Below are 21823 nucleotides of genomic sequence, written 5' to 3'. Positions count from 1 at the left end.
ATACAACTAGGGGTCTCTGTGGCTCTCTTATTTATACCATTATGTTTTTGGCCCTTTCATCCTTTTCTCAGTCTTCTCTTCATTGACACAGATAAATCATCTTAAGGTCTCAACAGGTTAATCATAAAAGAGGTAAAAGCAGGAAAGGTATTAGGAGGAACAGGAAGCTATGTCAAAGGCCTCTCTGATTTTCCATTCCTACTGGAAGCTTTGCCTCATATAGCCAAAGTTTTGTTCTGACCTGTCATCTGAGTTAATTATTTTTGTCCCTCACAGAACACACATGGGATAAAACTCTCTGTCCCCAAGGATATGGCCTTCTACTAGCAACCTGAGAGGGGCAGAGGAGGCTTGGAAAGTTGAAGTACATGTAACTCATAAATTGGGTCCAAAAGCGCACTTCCCACATCTGGAAAGATTGCCTGGATATAATGCTTACAGGTTTGACATCTATAACATCCTTCACTGTCATTTTACCAGTCTTTCTACTTACTTTACACTGACGAATGATAATACAATATAAAAAAGTACAATGCACTGCTTTTTTAAAACAAAATTTTTGGAGTGTAGTTGACTTACAAAGTTACGTTGGTTTGTGCTGTACGGCAAAGTGAATCAGTGAATTAATTACATACACACACACATACATATATATATATCTCCACTCTTTTTTAAGATTCTTTTCCAATATAAGCAATTACAAAGTATTGAGTCGAGTTCTCTGTGCTATATATTAGGTTCTTATTTAGCTACATATTTTATATATATAATAGTAGGTGCATATATTAATCTGTTTCCCAATGTATCCTTCCCTCTCTCTTATCTCAAGTGTGCACTTGTTAGTCACTTAGTTGCATCTGACTCTTTGTGACCCCATGGACTATAGCCCACCAGGCTCCTCTGTCCATGAGGATTCTCCAGGCAAGAATACTGGAGTGGGTTGCCATTTCCTTGTCCAGAGGATCTTCCTGACCCAGTGATTGAACCCAGGTCTTCTGCATTGTAGGCAGATTCTTCACCTTCTGAGCTATTTCAGGTGGGCAGTGGTAAAGAATCTGCCTGCCAATACAGGAGATTCAAGAGACCTGGGTTTGATCCCTGGATCAGGAAGATCCCCTGAACAGGAAATGGCAACCCACTCCAGTATTCTTGCCTGGCGAATCCCCATGGACAGAGGAGGCTGGTGGGCTACAGTCCATGGGGTCACAAAGAGTTGGACATAACTGAGCACACATGCAGGCCTCCTTATCCCCTGGTAATCATAAGTTGGTTTTCTATATCTGTGACTCTATTTCTGTTTTGTAAATAAGTTTATTTCTACCCCATTGTTTTTTGGATTCCATTTATAAGTGATATCATATGATATTTGTCTTTCTCTGTCTGCCTTACTTCTTTCAGTAGGACCATCTCTAGGGTCATCCGGGTTGCTGCAAATACCATTATTTTTTATCTTTTTATGACCTATATTCCATTGTGTATATGTACCACATCTTCTTTATCCATTCATGTGTTGATGGATATTTAGGTTGCTTCCATGTCTTGGCTATTGTAAATAACGCTACAGTGAACACTGAGATGCATGTATCTTTTCAACTTACGGTGTTCTCCAGGTTTATGCTTAGGAGTGGGACGGTAGTTCTATTATAAATATTTTTAGTTCCTTACGGAACCTCCATAGTGGCTGTTTGTACCAACTTATATTTCCAGCAACAGTGTAGGAGAGCTCCTTTTTCTCCACACCCTCTCTGGCATTTATTGCTTGTAGATTGTTGGATGATGGCCATTCTGATCTGTGTGAGGTGATCCCTCATTGCAATTTTGAATTGCTTTTCTCTAATTTAATTAATAATGTTGAGCATTTTTTTCATGTGAATTTTGGCCATCTGTATGTCTTATTTGAATAAATGTCTGTTTAGATCTCTTCCACCTTTTTTTCCACTGGGTTTGTTGTTGTTGTTGTTGTTGTTTGGTATTGAGTTGCATGAGCCATACAGTATATTTAGGAGGTAACCCTGTGTTGGTTGCTTTGTTTGCACTGCTTTTGTATTTAAAAATGAAAATTATAGCTCAATATAAATATTACAATGCAGTGTTTTCTAGTTTTTTTAAAAAAAAGATTAAAGAAATGATTTTCTAAATGTTATAAGGAACCCAGTTGCATAGATAACTTTGTTATTTCTTCAGGAAAAAATCACAACCTTGATAATTAAAGGGTAAGAATAATTTTTCAAAGGATATCTACTCAGTGAAACTTGTCATCAGTTCTATATATAAGTAATCTAGATATATGTTTATATATTAAATGTATGTATTTCAATAAGACCTAGCAGTGGGATACCTAGTAATTTTAAAATATGAATGAATGAAGTCTTCCAGTTAAGATGGACTTACAATTTTTTTCTACTTTATGATGATGCAAAAGCAATTTGCATGTAGTAGAAGCTGTAGTTTGAATTTTGATTTTTTCCTGGAGTAGCAGTATGCAGTATTCCTTTGTGAGGCTGGGTGGTGGCAGCTCCCACTTAACCAGGAAGATAAACAACAGATACACCATTCTGTATCTAGACAGCCAGTCTATTTTTCACTTCCCATCCAGTATTCAATAAATTACATGAAATATTCAATAGTTTTTTATAAGATAGGGTTGTGTATATATTAATAAGTATGACTGATCCATGTTATATAGCAGAAACTAACATATTGTAAAGCAATTGTCCTCTAATTTAAAATTTTTTAAAAATTAAAAAAAAAGATAGGCTTTGTGTTAGACAAACTGTAGACTAATGTAATTGTTCTGAGCCTACATTTAGGTAGGCTAAGCTATAAACTGTGGAAAATTCTGAAAGATATGGGAATACCAGACCACCTGACCTGCCTCTTGAGAAATCTGTATGCAGGTCAGGAAGCAACAGTTAGATCTGGACATGGAACAACAGACTGGTTCCAAATAGGAAAAGGAGTACTTCAAGGCTGTATATTGTCACCCTCATTATTTAACTTATATGCAGAGTACATCATGAGAAACGCTGGACTAGAAAAAACACAAACTGGAATCAAGATTGCCGGGAGAAATATCAATAACCTCAGATATGCAGATGACACCACCCTTATGGCAGAAAGTGAAGAGGAACTAAAAAGCCTCTTGAAGAAAGTGAAAGAGGAGAGTGAAAAAGTTGGCTTAAAGCTCAACATTCAGAAAACTAAGATCATGGCATCTGGTCCCATCAGTTCATGGGAAATAGATGGGGAAACAGTGGAAACAGTGTCAGACTTTATTTTGGGGGCTCCAAAATCACTGCAGATGGTGACTGCAGCCATGAAATTAAAAGACACTTACTCCTTGGAAGAAAAGTTATGACCAACCTAGATAGTATATTCAAAAGCAGAGATATTACTTTGCCGACTAAGGTCCGTCTAGTCAAGGCTATGGTTTTTCCAGTGGTCATGTATGGATGTGAGAGTTGGACTGTGAAGAAGGCTGAGCGCCAAAGAATTGATGCTTTTGAACTGTGGTGCTGGAGAAGACTCTTGAGAGTCCCTTGGACTGCAAGGAGATCCAACCAGTCCATTCTGAAGGAGATCAACCCTGGGATTTCTTTGGAAGGAATGATGCTAAAGCTGAAACTCCAGTACTTTGGCCACCTCACGCGAAGAGTTGACTCATTGGAAAAGACTCAGATGCTGGGAGGGATTGGGAGCAGGAGAAGAAGGGGACGACCGAGGATGAGATGGCTGGATAGCATCACTGACTCGATGGATGTGAGTCTGAGTGAACTCCGGGAGTTGGTGATGGACAGGGAGGCCTGGCGTGCTGCGATTAATGGGGTCGCAAAGAGTCAGACACAACTGAGTGACTGAACTGAACTGAACTGAAGCTAAGCTATAATGTTTCACACATTGTGTATTAAATGCATTTTCAACTGAAGATGGGTTTTCTGGGATGTAACCCCATGGTAAATGGAGGAAGACCTGTAGACATAACTAGTATCTTCTTATGAACTAATTGTATTAATATACAACTGAAAGTTATGAATCTTAACATGTTTATATCTCTTTATAAGTTACTTATTCATCCTTTTGGTTTATTTGCCTATTTGTGCTTATTTACATCTTATGTTAAAAAAATTCTTCACCACTTTTCACTCTTTGATGATAAAACTAAACACAATATTATATCCTAGCAACTTTTAGACTGAGAAAAAATATTACAAAAATTAGGGAAAATGTTACACTTTTCCCTGAAGCTCAATTGTTGATATTGTATGAAAGATATACAATACTGCTTGCTTTCAGAATGCACAGACCCACAGTAGCTAATTAATAACATCTATCACTATACTTGTTAGTATTATACTGGCCAGGAAGAGTTAAATACCCTACTGGAGATCCCCAACAAGTAATTTGGATACTGAGATAATTAAAGTAATTATATATCTATGTACAGTGGGATATTTGATAGGAAATCAAATAAATTCTAAGCATTTTATATGAAGTCAGTTGGGTGGTTTATGCTATAAATTCACAGTGAAAGTTTGAAATTCTAAACCTGCTGAACAACGTTAAGGTTTGTGTATTCCCACTGAGTACTCTGCTGTAGTTATTAATATACAGCAAGATGTACTATATTCACTTTTGCAACTAATTATTTTCTGTGTGGCAACAGTATGCATAATTTTTTAATATGATTTTCCTTACCTTACTTCTCCATCCCATTGGTTCTCAGAATACTGAAACATTCAAAACGTCACACACATGCATATGTGCATACATTTACATTGGTATAGACACACATGATGAACTTATAAATACTGGCATTATTTTCAATATCAAAATCTAAAAATGTTAACCATTTCTTAATCCAGAAGGTGGAGAAGGAAATGGTAACCCACTCCAGTATTCTCGCCTGGAGAATCTCAGGGACAGAGGATTCTGGTGGGCTGCTGTCTATGGGGTCGCACGGGGTCAGACACGACTGAAACGACTTAGCAGCAGCAGCCATCCAGAAGGATGTAATAATATTACACATATTTGCTCTTCAATTTCTACAGATCTATTCTTAAGTCAAGATTAAAGTTGTATGTATGAAAACATTTTGTTCCCACTAGTCTTTAGTTTGAGTTTTAAAATAATTAGTATGTCTCCACTGGTGATTTATTATCTGTTTTAGGCATTTTATACAGTCTTATAACATTTGAAGACTAAATACAAGTTGCAAAGACAAAAACGTGCCATCTAAATTTAAAAAAAAAAAAAAACTGAAAGTCCTGCATTAAATATAAAATTTAAATTCTACTTTGAAGCAAAACATTAAACACTCATTGTAGATCATGAGAAAATTCATTTCTAACGATGACTTATATCAGCCCACAGGAAACCCTATCAAGGCACAGTTGACTAATGACATTCATTTTCAGTTGATTTCATTACTATTTAAGTTATAGTGTAAAGTACATTCCCAGGGATATTCTGAAAGTCTGTGACTTATACTCATTTAGTGTGAAGATTTTGCTTCAGATAATATAAAAGTGATTTAATAGCCAAGTGAAGATTTTATTTTGCCTACCTAAATCCATTTATTCACAAAATAGATATTAACTTTTAATAAAATAGCATTTAGTGCATTATTGCCACTCATTAAAAAAAGTAAAACATATAATACTATCAAGCAACCATCTTCATGCCAAGAAAATACAGCCTTCTTTTTGTCTGAAACATTTGACCATTTTCAACTGAGAGGAGCTTAATTTTTACGAATGATATACCCTTTACTTATACAGTAAACTACTTGAATGATACTGATCCATCACTTAAAGAAAGCAGTTGTTATGTAAAGAGAGAGAGATACCCCACCTAACTGTTTGATATAAAGGAAAGTGTTTTACCTTCTAGGTTTCCAAACAAAAACAATGAAAATAAGTGCTGCTTGCAAGGTTGTGTGCAAATATGGTTCCATTTCTGTGATGTGTTGTTTGATACTAAGAGATATTTAAGGTAAGAAAAACTTTTCTCTGGAATCGGCTCCTGCCACTAGAGATCATTCTGTGCAATGATGTTTCCAGAGAAATAAGGACTTTGTCCTTGACATCAAAAAGGGGGCCAGATAAAACAAGAGCATTTCCATAGATCACAATATTTTTGCTTATTTAGTTGCTAAGTCATGTCTGACTCTTTGATCCCAGGGACTGTCTCCCGCCAGTCTCCTCTTGTTCATGGGATTTCCCAGGCAAGAATACTGGAGTGGGTTGCCATTTCCTTCTCCAGGGGATCTTCCTGACCCAGGGAATGAACTCACATCTCCTACATTGACAGGCAGATTCTTTACCACTGAGCCAGCAGGGAAGTCCACAGATACAAGTCTCCTTAAGCCAGAGGCCAAACAAGAGATGTAATAAGGATCATGGGTTGGAGGGTGGCCTTGCACTTAGAAGAAAACAAAAAGCATCAAAAGCAGATATCACATGTTTTAAAATATCGTCATCTCACTCTAAAGTATCGTTTCCTTGGAAGTTTACAGAATTCATATTGTATGAATTAAATGAAAAAAAAAGCTTAATGTGTTTGGAAAAACACATTGATCTCTCTTCCAAGACTAAGTTCAAAAAATATCTGTAGGCTTTATTTTCTAAGGAATTGATACTTTCACCGTACTGTTTACTCTGGTGGAGAGATTTTACATACAATTCCTCAGAAACTAAAATTAATATTTGGAAAAAGTCATTAATAATGCTTAAGCAAAAAAAAAGTACATTGTAAAAATTTCCTCTTTCAAATAGGTCATCTTCACTATGTTTTCAGCATAGAATGGGAATTATCCATATCCCTAAGGATAGTGCATTAAAAATAGTTTGTCAAGTCAGATACACTAAGCATTAAAATCTGATCTCTGCCTTTCAGTCCCATCTAAAGGAAGTGATTGACTTGGACCAATCTTCTCCATGACGTCTCAGTGGGTGAAGACCCCACCTGCAATGTAGCAGACACAAAAGACATAGGTTCAATCCCTGAGTCAGGAAGATCCCCTGGAGAGGGAATGGCAACCCACTCCAGTGCTCTTGCCTGGAGAATTCCATGGACAGAGAAGCCTCGTGGGCTACAATCCAAAGGGTCACAAAGAGTCGGACACAATTGAATGACTAAGCATGCACATTTTTCTTTTTACCTTTGATTTCCACTCACACCCACACAACCAGATGTGGAATGCATTTAGGTAGAGTTTCTGTTAACTCATCTACGAAATGGAGCTAAAACTTAACTTTCTCCCCTGACACCTTTGTTACATTCTAATTGTCTGATCTCAATCCATTATGGGAACTGCAATTATTATATCTGTGCTTGTTTACAGTTACTTTACTCCAAATCTCTGGAGTAAAGTAGTATTTCTGTGGGAATAATTCTCCAAGGAAAACAACAAGTAAATGATTTGAATGGAGAGAAGATTTACTTTAAAATTTACAGTATTGAAATTTCATCAAGAATGTGCCTTGGGATATCTTTGTGAAGTTGCAAAGATATTCCCTAATTTCTTCCAATTAATCATCAATCGAAAACTTTGAAATAGTATAATTCAAATATTCGTTTCAAGCTATACATCGTAAATGTCCCCTGTATACATGCTCTTTATATCCCAGGAGTTATTTCAGAGTAACATCTGTCTCTAAAGTTGTTCTGGCTATGCTTCCACTTAGGGAACACTGAAATGTGACTGAAGGAACAGCCACAAGGCACTGAAGCTGGTTTCCAGAACTTTGAAACAGCCAGGGCAGAGGTGAAGCACTGTGTTATCTGTTAAATTCTAACCAGGGCAAGCCTACAGCTGTGGAACTATCTGCGTAATTCAAGCTGCCCTTCCTCTGAAGTGTAGACACATGGGCCTACTTGAGAGCAATTTTCAATCTGTTTTGCATATAAGACTGATTGATTCCAGACTGAATTCTGCTTTAAAGGGAAGCTTATTGATACTGGGGAGAATATTAATGAATGCTATTGGCATCCCACTTTATCATTTATCCACATATGCTTTCAGGCATCAATAAACAAGTATCTTTGTTTCTATGTTATTAATGCAGGAGAAGAAACAAAGAAAATTAAACTGATCTTCTGATGGGACTGGAGTTTAAGCTGGGAAAGCATTACTCATCATGACTGTGAACTGAACTAATGTCTAAATATCATAAGTCTGTAACATAGATCTTTAGAATAAGCAGGCTTCAAGATGCACACAGTCAGTCTGGGATAACAAGTTTTGATGGGACTCTTTTTGATCACATTTTTATCCATTACCACACCTAGCTGTTGTGTGCATGCTCAGTCGCTAAGTCGTGTCCAACTCTCTGCAACCCCATGGATTGTAACCTGCCAGGCTCCTCTGTCCATGGGACACCCAGCTGTTCAGCTCCTCCAATCTCCACCTTGTAGGCTTTATTGTTTTGAACAATGAATTGGTACATCATTTGCTTCACAGACAATCAAATCCAGGCTCCTTTGAGGTGACCGTTCCACAGATCAGTGTTTGACATTTATTCTGACTTCAGGAGGGTTCTTTCCCCAGTTCACCGTGGCAAACTAGTCAATCTACAATTTCCTATTTCCAACTAATTTGTCAGTCTTCCTCCATTGCCTCCACCTCCCAAAGCCACTGTTTTTGGAGAATGCTCTTAGGCTTGATGTTCTCCAAATTCTATTGCAAATGAAGTCAGTTCATCTGGAGAGGAATTGGAGGTCTCTCCTCATGTCTTTCTCCTCCCAGGCAAAATCTCTGCACTATGGCACTGGTGCCGAGGATGGGAATATAATGCACTGGTGCTGAGGATGGGAAAATATGTACTGAGTGATACCCTCATTTAGGAGCTGAGCTCTCAGTGAATGTGGGAGCAGCAGCCCCAAGTTTCTTTGCTCTGAGTCTCTTTACATGGAAAACCCACTCCACGATTCAAAGCAAAGTTGATTCAGATCCCAGAATTATCAGCAGGGTCACATCTAAGATAGAGCCTCTGTCCCCCAAGAGGAGGGCTTGGCAAGGAAGAGAATTCCCTTTTATTATATATATATATATATATATATATATATATATATATATATATATATAAATAAGTTTTTTCTAGGCTGCACTGAATGGCATATGGAATCTTAGTTCCCCAATGAGGAATTGAACCTGTACCCCTTGCACCAGAAGCACGGAGTCTTAACCACTAGGCTGCCAGGAAATTCCCCTATTTATTTGTTCACACTAGAGTTTAGCCTCAGTTAACAGATAACTGGGAGCAAGATAAGGAATGCTGTCTTGCCATTCCCAGAAAGACAGCTCCAACTTGGAGTCACAGCAATCCCTGTGTTCCATATCATATAAATCTGGAGAGAATTTTCCATCTTGTTGAGCAAGAAGGTGGGAAGTAAGATATGGGTCTTTGTTCATATAACATCAGTTAAGTTCAGTTCATTTCAGTCACTCAGTCGTGTCCGACTCTTTGCAACCCCATGAATCGCAGCACGCCAGGCCTCCCTGTCCATCACCAACTCCCGGAGTTCACTCAGACTCATGTCCATTGAGTCAGTGATGCCATCCAGTCATCTCATCCTCTGTCATCCCCTTCTCCTCCTGCCCCCAATCCCTCCCAGCATCAGTCTTTTCCAATGAGTCAACTCTTCACATGAGGTGGCCAAAGTACTGGAGTTTCAGCTTTAGCATCATTCCTTCCAAAGAAATCCCAGGGCTGATCTCCTTCAGAATGGACTGGTTGGATCTCCTTGCAGTCCAAGGGACTCTCAAGAGTCTTCTCCAACACCACAGTACAAAAGCATCAATTCTTTGGCGCTCAGCCTTCTTCACAGTCCAACTCTCACATCCATACATGACCACTGGAAAAACCATAGCCCTGACTAGATGGACCTTTGTTGTAAGGTAATGTCTCTGCTTTTCAATATGCTATCTAGGTTGATCATAATTTTTCTTCCAAGGAGTAAGCGTCTTTTAATTTCATGGCTAAAGTCACTATCTGCAGTGATTTAGGTCCTTGCAATTCTATCAAATTGTAGTATATTTTATGGAATAAATGTTTTTTTTTCATTTGTTATATGCTTTTAAGGCCATTCCAAATGGTTGTTTTTTTTAAAAATAATAATTTCACCAGTTTTGATGGGCATTATACCCGCAGAACTTCTCACTGTCAGGCTGGGAGTTCTGTCAGGAGCAGAATTCTGAGGCTGGATTTCTATACTAAGCAAAAATGTCTTTCAGAAATAAAAGTAATCCTTTAATGATCAATAAGGGTAGTCCCTTAAAGACAATGACTTAGAACGTATTTTCGTGTGCTTATTGTCAGTTTGCATTTCTTCATTTTTTTTTTAACAAATATCTATTCAACTCCTTTGCCCATTTTTCAATTGAGTTGTCTTTTTGTTATTGAATTGTAAGAGGCTTTTTAATACATTCTGGACACTAGATCCTTACCAGGTGTATGGCTTCAAAATATTTTCTTACGTTCTGAAGGCTGACTTTTTATTTTCTTCTCAATGTCCTTTGATGTATAATTTTTAGAAAAATTTTGATGACGTTCCATTCATCTATTTTTTGGTTTTTGTATTGGTGCTTGTGTTTCTCGTGTCAAACAAGAATCTATTGAAAAAACTGAGGTCATGCAAACTCTTGTTTTTTTAAGAATTTTACTTTTATGACATATTCAGTTCACTTAACCATTTTAAGATTTTGTATATGATATGAGGTAGGGGTTGGAAAGAGCAGGAAGGAGAAGCAGCAGGAAGATGGGTTGACAAACGGGTGATGGGGATATGTTTATTATCTTGATCGTGACGTTAGTTTCAAAGGTGTATACATGTTAAAACCTTCAACAATTTGCACTTTAAATATATACACTTTATTATGTGCTGATAAATATCAACAAAACTGTTAAACAGAAAAAATCATGAAAAAAATACAAACCTATAACTTTAAATCCATATTCTGTCCTTTATTGAGCCCATCTTTGCATGAAATGTTCCCTTGGTATATCTAATTTTTTTGAAGAGATCTCTAGTCTTTCCCATTCTGTTGTTTTCTTCTATTTCTTTGCATTGACTGCTGAAGAAGGCTTTCTTATCTCTTCTTGCTATTCTTTGGAACTCTGCATTCAGATGCTTATATCTTTCCTTTTCTCCTTTGCTTTTTGCTTCTCTTCTTTTCACAGCTATTTGTAAGGCCTCCCCAGAAGGCCATTTTGCTTTTTTGCATTTCTTTTCCATGGGGATGGTCTTGATCCCTGTCTCCTGTACAATGTCACGAACCTCATTCCATAGTTCATCAGGCACTCTATCTATCAGATCTAGTCCCTTAAATCTATTTCTCACTTCCACTGTATAATCATAAGGGATTTGATATAGTCATACCCAAGCTGGAATCAAGATTGCCGGGAGAGATATCAATAACCTCAGATATGCAGATGATACCACCCTTATGGCAGAAAGTGAAGAGGAACTAAGAAGCCTCTTGATGAAAGTAAAAGAGGAGAGTGGAAGAGTTGACTTAAAGCTCAACATTCACAAAATGAAGATCATGGCATCTGGTCCCATCACTTCATGGGAAATAGATGGGGAAACAGTGGAAACAGTGTCAGACTTTATTTTTTGGGTGGGCTCCAAAATCACTGCAGATGGTGACTGCAGCCATGAAATTAAAAGACGCTTACTCCTTGGAAGAAAAGTTATGACCAACCTAGATAGCATATTGAAAAGCAGAGACATTACTTTGCCAACTAAGGTCCATCTAGTCAAGGCTATTGTTTTTCCAGTAGTCATGTATGAATGTGAGAGTGGGACTGTGAAGAAAGCTGAGAGCCGAAGAATTGATGCTTTTGAACTCTGGTGTTGGAGAAGACTCTTGAGAGTCCCTTGGACTGCAAGGAGATCCAACCAGTCCATTCTGAAGGAGATCAGCCCTGGGATTTCTTTGGAAGGAATGATGCTAAAGCTGAAACTCTAGTACTTTGGCCACCTCATGTGAAGAGTTGACTCATTGGAAAAGACTCTGATGCTGGAAGGGATTGGGGGCAGGAGGAGAAGGGGACAACAGAGGATGAGATGGCTGGATGGCATCACTGACTCGATGGGCATGAGTCTGAGTGAACTCCAGGAGTTGGTGATGGACAGGAAGGCCTGGCGTGCTGAAATTCATGGGGTCGCAAAGAGTCGGACACGGCTGAGCAACTGAACTGAACTGAATGGTCTAGTGGTTTTCCCTACTTTCTTCAATTTAAGTCTGAATTTGGCAATAAGGAGTTCATGATCTGAGCCACAGTCAGCCCCTGGTCTTGTTTTTGCTGACTGTATAGACCTTCTCCATCTTTGGCTGCAAAGAATATAATCAATCTGATTTCGGGGTTGACCATCTGGTGATATCCATGTTTAGAGTCTTCTCTTGTGTTGTTGGAAGAGGATGTTTGCTGTGACAAGTGCATTCTCTTGGCAAAACCCTATGGCCTTTGCCCTGCTTCATTCTGTATTCCAAAGCCAAATTTGCCTGTTACTCCAGGTGTTTCTTGACTTCCTACTTTTGCATTCCAGTCCCCTATAGAAAAGGACATCTTTTGGGGTGTTAGTTCTGAAAGGTCTTGTAGGTCTTCATATAATCATTCAACTTCAGCTTCTTCAGTATTACTGGTTTGGGCATAGACTTGGATTACTGTGATATTGAATGGTTTGCTTTGGAAATGAACAGAGATCATTCTGTCATTTTTGAGATTGCATCCAAGTACTGCATTTCAGACTCTTTTGTTGCCAACAAAGGTCCACCTAGTCAAGGCTATGGTTTTTTCAGTAGTCATGTATGGATGTGAGAGTTGGAATGTGAAGAAGGCTGAGCGCCGAAGAATTGATGCTTTTGAACTGTGGTTTTGGAGAAGACTCTTGAGAGTCCCTTGGACTGCAAGGAGATCCAACCAGTCCATTCCAAAGGAGATCAGTCCTAGGTGTTCTTTGGAAGGACTGATGCTAAAGCTGAAACTCCAATACTTTGGCCACCTGATGCGAAGAGTTGACTCACTGGAAAAAAACTCTGATGCTGGGAGGGATTGGGGGCAGGAGGAAAAGGGGACAACAGAGGATAAGATGGCTGGATGGCATCACCGACTCAATGGATGTGAGTTTGTGTGAACTCCGGGAGTTGGTGATGGACAGGCAGACCTGGCATGCTGCGATTCATGGGGTCGCAAAGAGTCGAACACAACTGAGCGACTGAACTCAACTGAACTTTAAATCCAGCTACCTTGATGCTCCAAGAAATTGAATTGAATATAAAAATACTTTGACTTCTCAGCTGACAATGATCTGTACTATAAAATCAGAGGTCACTTTAACTACCAAGAAGAATGTTCACTATAGTCACAACTTTGAAGTTGTTTTGACCATGTTTCTGTGCTTAGCATGCGCATGCATCCCTTTATTTATTCATATATAAGTGTAACCAATGTTTATTGAGAGCATTCTATGTAATTAACAGAACCAGAACCTGAAAGTGCCAGGCATATAGTAGGTTTTTGTTACATCATTATTGAGTGAATGAAGAAAAAACTAATAATGGGTGACGCTTCAGATACAAAAGTTAGAAAAATTGTCATGTTTTCTAATCTCTTTAAACAAAAATCAACAATTATCATTTGACAGAACAAGCAGTAATAAAGAAATTTTATATTTGCTTTTTTAAATGTTTACTTAAAGAAAGTGAAGTCGCTCAGTCGTGTCCGACTCTTTGCGACCCCTTGGACTTGTAGCCCACCAGGCTCCTCCGCCCATGGGATTTTCCAGGCAAGAATACTGGAGTGGGTTGCCATTTCCTTCTCCAAGAGATCTTCCTGACCCAGGGATTGAACCTGGGTGTCCTGCATTGTAGGCAGACACTTTACTGTCTGAGCCACCAGGGAAATGTTTACTTGGAGCATACCAAATTTTTCATATTAAATGTTTGAATCTTCTATTCCCATTTGAATCCATACCAAGCTTTTGTAGTATTTTAAGAAAATATCTGTTACTGAGAATTTTAAAACGTAAATTTCTTTTCCTAGATGAGAACAAGTCTGTTCTGACAACTAGAAAATAGGCCTTTCTGAGCAATACACATTCCCTTGAAATACCTGTAATACGTCTGAGTGTCTTTGCACATCACCATTAAAAATTTCAGAAATGAATTGCAGTAGTTGAGGAGAAAGATCTGAATTAAAAAATAAAGAGATGATGTCATAAATATGTAATTGTGTACACCTTTTAAAAAGTGGTGTTCGTAAGTCACACAGTAAATATTCAAAATAAGTGAGTCTTATATTGTTAGGCCAACAATATATCAAATAAACATCAAAAATGAAATATAAGTGATTGATTCAATAAATCATACTTACATTGTTTAGGCTGATTTTTTATGATGTGGATCCAAACCATGATTTTTTAATACAGTGTCTTAATTATTTTTATTTTATATAGAGTTTTAAAGTCTATAGTGTAAATGCTCCAAATTTGTTCTTTTTCAATAATATTGATTTATCTGTTCTAAATCTTTTGCATTTCCATTGGCATTTTAAAATCAGTTTATCAATTTCTATTGTAAAAAAGAGACTTCTGAGATTTTTGTTGCATTTGCCTTGACCCTATGGATCATTTTGTCAGAACAGAAAAAATGTTCAAACAGAAAATTGAAAATAAAAGAAATAAAACTAGGAATATGTTAGCACAGTTGAACATTAGCTGAAAGTGCATTTATTTTCACTTTGAATATATTTAAATTTTATTGAGGTAAAATTATACAGACTGAAATGCACAGTTCATGAGTTTTGACAACTGCATATTTTATCCATCTAACCACACCCTGTTAAGATACAGAACATTTTCATCATGCCTGAAAGTTCTCTTGTACCCTTTCCCAGCCAATTCATATACTCCGTCCAATCAGAGACCAAACAGATTACTGATTTTCATCAGTACATTTGACTGCTAAAGAATTTCAAGTAAATGCACTTGTATAATGTTTTTATCTCTGCCTTAGTCTATTTGTGGGCTTCCCTGGTAGCTCAGCTGAAAAAGAATCAGCCTGCAATGCAGGAGACCTGGGTTCAATCCCTGGGTTGGGAAGATCCCCGGGAGAAGGGGAATGGCTACACACACCAGTATTCTGGCCTGGAGAATTCCATGGGCTTTTGGACACAACTGAGCAATTTTCACTTCACTTTCACTAAAACAAAACAAAATGCCTTAGATCAGGTGGCTTAAACAATAGACATTTAATTTTCTCTTAGTTTTGGAGACTGGAATTCCAAGAGCAGAGTGCCTTGGAACATTTTTGAGTTCTGATAAGGGCTCTCATTTTGGTTTATAGATGGATGCCTTCTTCCTGGGTGCTCACATGGCTTTTCCTTGGTGCATTCATGAAGATAGAAAAAGAGACAGAGAGGCAGAGTGAGAGACAGAGCATGAGAGATGGCCCACTCTGATGTCTATTCTTATAGTCCCATCATAAAAGACCACCCCTCTCCATCCCAACGTCATCTAACCATTACTACCTCCCAAAGACCCTCATCTACAAACCCCATAACACTGGAGATCAGGGCTTCAACATATAATTTGGGAGGTAGACACAAACATTCAGTCTGTAACAGACTGTTTCATTTCTTTCTCTTTTCCTCCTTTATTCTCTCTCTCTTTCCTTAACATACTTCTGAGATTTGTTCATGTTATTGTGTATCTGCTGTCTGTTACTTTTTATTGCTGGCTGGTATTTTTCTGTATAAGGATTCCCCAATTTGTTGATCTCTTTTTCCTACTGATGAACTTTTGTGTTTTTTGTTTTTTGTGTTTGTTTTTTTTTTTTTTTTCCCCAGTTTGGGGCTATAATGAATATAGCTCCTCAGAACAATCTTCTGTGATATGGAGCTAACACCTGTGAAAGAAGAGGCAGGCGGAAACATAATTAGGCAGGGAGAAACTCTGACTGCAAGGCAGATGTCACAATGTCTCAGCCAAACAATTACAGCCTTCAGAACAAAGACTGCCCCTTAGAAGACTCTCGTTTTGCAGACAAATGGCCAGGTGATGCACGGGTTTGGAAGTAGCACCCAAGAGTGTGGATTCAGTTTGAACACTAAAGTGGATCCTGAAGAAGGTGCACCTGGATGTTGATAGCTAATTGCTCAACTTTCGGATGAAATGCAAGATCTTTTATGAAGTGGGATCAGAATGGTATTAATACAACTCTATGACTGTCTCTAAGGGTTAAGTGTACTTTTAAATCTCAAGATACTGCCAAACAGTTTTTCACTGCAGTTGTTATAGTTTACATGTCCTTCAGTAAAGCATGAGAGATCTGATTGTCATATAATATTTGCTGTTGTCAATCTTTAAAAATTGTACATTCTAATGGATGTGCAGTGGTGTCTAATTGTGCTTTTAATTTGTGTCTCTTTGACAATTTGTGTTGTGCATGTTTATATGCCTATTTTTCATTATCTACTTCTATGAATTGACACTAGCCTTCTGCCCATTTTTTTGTTTAAGCAGATTGTCTTTTTAGTACTGAACTACAGTAGGTTTCCTCTCTTTCTTTCTTCTTCCCATCTATGGCTCACCTATTCATTCTCTCTCTTAATAGGGTGTTTGATGAGTGGATGCTTGAGGAATACCAAATGATCAACTCTTTTATTGTTAGTGATATTTTTTGATATTGCCAGTGACTATTCTACAGAAATATGCCTATCTACAGGACATATGGATTTTTTTCTCCTGTTTTAGTTTTTTTCTCCAGATTTTATATAACTTGAGCTTATATGTTTAGCTTGATGATGATTCCTGAATTTTCATGTGTTTGGTATGAAGTGGTGGGCCCTCAGTGGCCTCAGTTGTAAAGAACCAGCCTGCCAATGCATGAGACATGGGTACCATCTTTGGGTTGGGAAGATCCCTTGGAGAAGGGAATGGCAACCCACTCCAGTATTCTTGCCTGGAAAATCCCATGGACAAAGGAGCCTGGTGGGCTACAGTCCATGGGTTCACAAAAGAGTTGGACCTGACTAAGCAACTAAACAACAACAACAATGGTATGAGGTAGGGGATGTATTATTTCCTTTACAAATGGCTTCAATTTGCTAACATTTCATTTGTATTCATGTGTAATTTTCTTTTCTTCTGATGCCCTAATCAGATGTTTGTATCAGAGTTTTATTCTAACTCCCAAATATGAGTTAGGAAGTATTTCCTGTTATATCTATTTTTATATTTTGAACATGTGCAAGTTTGGGTTTATTTTTAAAAACGTAGATGTGAGATAAAATTCACCTGTGTACTGTCTTGGATTGGAGTTTGCTCAGTGGACAGGCTATGATAACAGTTCAGCTTCTTTAGTAGCTACATGATTATTAAGTTGTTTTTTTTTTTTATCTTTACAGAATCAATGTTGGTAAATTGTATTTTTTAAAGAATTTTACCTTAGCTATATAATTTACTGGGGCTTCCCTTGTGGCTCAGATGGTAAAGTATCTTTGAGATATTCAGTTATGATACTTTTCATGTCTCTGGGATCTCTGGTATTATTCTGATGTTGGTTCTTCATTTCATTCTGTTCTGGTCAGAAAATATTCTCTGAGTTATTTCAAAATTATCTTTATGGCAAAACATATGGCCCACCATGGTGAATGTTCCATATGAAAATAAAGTGGATTTTTTGAGTCATTGGGTGAGGTTCTATAAATGTGAATTAGATTTAGAGTGTTCATGACTTTGTCAGTTGAAATTTTAATCTAATTGTATTTGTCTTTTTTTCTATTTCTCCTTTCATTTCTATCAGTTTTTGCTTCCTATGTTTTAAAATCCAGTTATACAATATGTGTAACTTCAGGTGTGTTTTATATTTCTCCTTTTCTCTGGTTTATGTGTTTTCTTGAAGTCCACTGTGTCTGATATTAACAGAGATAATCCAACTTGCATATGATTAGTATTTGCCTGGTATATCTTTTTCTATCCTCTTACATAAAACCAGTTCTTGGCTTCATATTTCAAGTGTATTTCTGATAAGTAGCATAAGGTGTTTTCTTTTAAATTCCAGATGCAAATTTTTCTTTTCATTGTAACATATAGATTATTTATATGTTCTGTAAATATTGATATGATTGAGTTTAATTCTAGTATCTTGCTACTTGTTTCCTTCTTGCCCCACTAAGTATTTGTTTCCTCTTTTCTCCTTTCCTATCACATTTTAGGGATAATTATGGATTCTCAGTGTTTAATTATGTCTCTATTTGATTTTTAGCTATATTTCCTTGTATTATTCTTATAGTCATTACTCCAGGGATTATGCTATTTATAATTTGGTGATTATAGTCAATACTAAATTAATACTACGCCATTCAACATATAATATGCTTATCTTATGAAGGAATATTTCCATTTATTTCTTCCCATATCTGATATTATTTTTGTCACAATTCTTAAATATGTTACGATGCCACTTTGATACAAGTATATTGTATTTAGTTTTTACAGTCTGTTATCTTTTAAATAAAGATATAAGAAAATAACTTAAAAGCATATTTTTCCACATATTTAGAATTTCTAGCACTCTTCATTCTTTCGTATGACTCAAGGTTTCTATCTATTGTTTTCTCAAAGATGAAGAACTTTCTTTAACATTTTTTGTAGTATAGATCCCCTGCCAATCAACATTTGGTATCTAAAATGTTCTCATTTCATTTAAATTTTTGAAGAACACTTTTGTAGGATTTTTGAATAATATGTTGAAGGATATTTTGTACGACGTTTATAAAGGATATAGAATCCTAGGCTGACTATATTTTGACTTCCCCATTCAGCATTGAAAAAATATGGTCCTATTGTCTCTTGGCTTACATTGTTTCAGATAACTAGTCACCTGACTCTAATAATTTTCTTACATATGATATACTTTTCAATTCTGATTGTTTCTAGGATATTTTTCTTTTAGTTTGTAATAGTTGATTGTCATATTCTTCTGTATGGTTTTTTTATCTTTTACTGGGAATTTGTTAGAAAATTGTTTTATCAAACTTAGAAGAAAACTTATTATTATATATATGTTTTATTATTATTTCTTCCAATATCCATTTCTTCCCAACTTTCTCTAGTTTTCTTTTCAAGCACCCATTAATTCTTTGTCAAACTTTTTGATATTGTCTCAAATTTCACTGAAGTTTTTATTCATCTTCTTTTCCTATTTGTGTTTTAGTTTTGATCTTTAGTATAAATTTTACTTCAAAAATTGTATTTTCAGTTCCATAATTTCCTTTTTTATATAATTTCTAGCTTTCATTTGAAGCATCTGCTCATTTATTATGTCCAATTTTTGCCCTAAATCCTGGAATGTATTTATAATATCTGGCTTAGAGCCTTTGCCTTCTAATTTCAACATCTGTGTAATCTGTAATCAGAGTTTTTGTTTGTTTTTTCTGGTTATGGCACATGTTTTCCTAATTCTCCATATTTTACTACAACATGGACATTGTTTACGTTCATGTTACTGTAGATTTTGTTTAGTTTCTATTAAAAATGTTGCATTTTCTTCTTGCAGACAGTAACTTCACTAGAATATATGTTTTATGTAGTGGAAAATTGTCTTCATACTTTAGAGGGGTGAGTGTAGAAAATGTCTTTTCTCTATGGCTAGGTATGGCTTTTCTAGACAATCAAGTGAATGCCTAGGTTATTTAGCCTCATTTCCCCACGCTAACCCTAATGTTTTCTAGTATTGTATGAAGTCTAGAATCTTCTTTCAGTGCACAGGGCTCCCAATCGCTTTCTCTGTTAAGACTTCTGTCAATGTGCAGGTGAATATTTGGCAAAAAATTAAAAGAGAACCCAAAGCATAGTTTTGGAGTTTCTTCTCTAAGCTGTACGCTCCTCTTAAACATTATGCCTTGAAAATTCTAGTCAAATCAACTATTCCTGATCTTTGATCGCTATTCCCTCTGCCCAGCAAAATGTTTCTCTCTGTTTTGACCTCATCCCCATGTGCTAATGTGTACCAAGTGCTGCAGGCAGAGAGCTGGGGGAAGTGGAATTTGCCTCATGTTTGCTCTTCCCTCAAATATGAAAACAGGTACTTCTGTTGCTAACACCGGAAAATAGATACTTCATATTCTTTTTTCAATTAAAAACCCATTTATAGTGAAACAATGTCTTATCCCAGTTACTAAATTATGCCCAGAACTGGAATTCCATAGAATTTTTTAGAATTGTGAATTTCCGAAGTTTTTCAGCACTATTTGTTCCTATTAGAGACAAAATTCAGATTCAAAAAGTTAAATTAAAAGTATTTTTTACTGGGCCATATGGAAACATTACATCATGTCAATGTTGAAGTAATTAATTAAAAATACTAACTGAATATCCCAAGCTCTATAGTTGAAACTGTTTCTTTCAATAGTTTCAGTCCTATAACTGAAAAGTAGACATTTATTTGTTTTATCTTTGACTTCCTTAAAAAATTACATATCGAGTATCCAGAGAAGCAGAACTGGCATCAAAAATCATAATCAACCCATACACATAATATCAAATATTCATGCTGTAAGAGCATGAAGAGTGAAAAATCATAAGATAATAAATTATAGTATGAACAAAGAAACCAAAATCAATGTTTTAAGTGACAGAATAGTTGAATAAGCTAATAATTGTCACAATTCCCACGAAATGTAGCAAGTTGACTCTGTGACCCATGGAAAAGCATAAAGACTTTGCTAAATTAACTGACTTCTTCTTGAATAGCCACAGCCAACCAGGTCTCATCAGGGAGAGGTGACAAAGTTCTGTTATTACCATTACTGACTTAATTTTTACAGTGCAATAGCTTTGGGGTCAGTGAAAATTCTAGTTTAATGAGGGAAGCTATCTCCCTTATGACATATTTTTTTTCTCCTGAGAGGAGTTAAAGTTTTTGAGAATTTCAGAAGGTCCTAAGGGCAATTCCTAAAAGAACTGATAGCCTTGGACCTTGGCAGTTCTGGCAGCAAAGTATATGGATTTTGTACAATGCTTTATATTTCTAGGCCAAAATAACTATGTAATTATTTTGTAATTATAAAGCAATCATTTACTGGCAACTAGAAGTTTCTCATTTTTTATGGTAATTCCAAGTCTAACTACCATATAATTTGTAAGAAAGAAATAGCTGTGCAATGACTCTGTATTAACACAGTAATTACCAAATATGTCCAGGCTTATTTGTGTCTTATGAAATAGAGATTCCCACACCTGCAAACTGCAGATTGCATAGCAGCTATGCATGCTTTCTTCATGTGGTCTATCACAGAACAAAAGGCCATGGGGTTGGTTTCCATTTCATCACATCATTGTATTAGGTTATCAATTGAATAGTTTTTTTTTTTTTGATCACAGCTGTGTCTCTGTGGTTGTAGTAGAATTGCTCCATCAGAGAAAAACAGAAATAATTTCATAGTTGCAAAGAAAAGACAGTACAGTGGAAAGAGCTGGAGTGATGAAGTCAGCTATGTGTTTGAAGTCTAGCTTACCTAATTTCGCAGAGTAGTTTGGATCAATCGCTTTACTTAGTTTTATTCATCTATAAAATAAGAGTTATAAATTGATTACTTCTAAGGGTGTGGCTAGATAGTACGTAATATATACAAAACATCCAAGTGGCACTAGTCATAAAGAATCCACCTTCCAATGTAGGAGAATGCAAGAGACGCAGAGTCATTCCCTGGGTGGGGAAGATCCCCTGGAGTAGGAAATGGTATCCCACTCCAGTGTTTTTGCCTGAAGAACCCGAGGGACAGAGGAGCCTGGCGCGCTACAGTCTATGGGGCTG

The sequence above is a fragment of the Oryx dammah genome, unplaced genomic scaffold (genome assembly GCF_014754425.2).
Source record: "Oryx dammah isolate SB20612 unplaced genomic scaffold, SCBI_Odam_1.1 HiC_scaffold_22, whole genome shotgun sequence".
Taxonomy (NCBI): Eukaryota; Metazoa; Chordata; class Mammalia; order Artiodactyla; family Bovidae; genus Oryx; species Oryx dammah.
Note: the sequence above shows the minus strand (reverse complement) of the source record.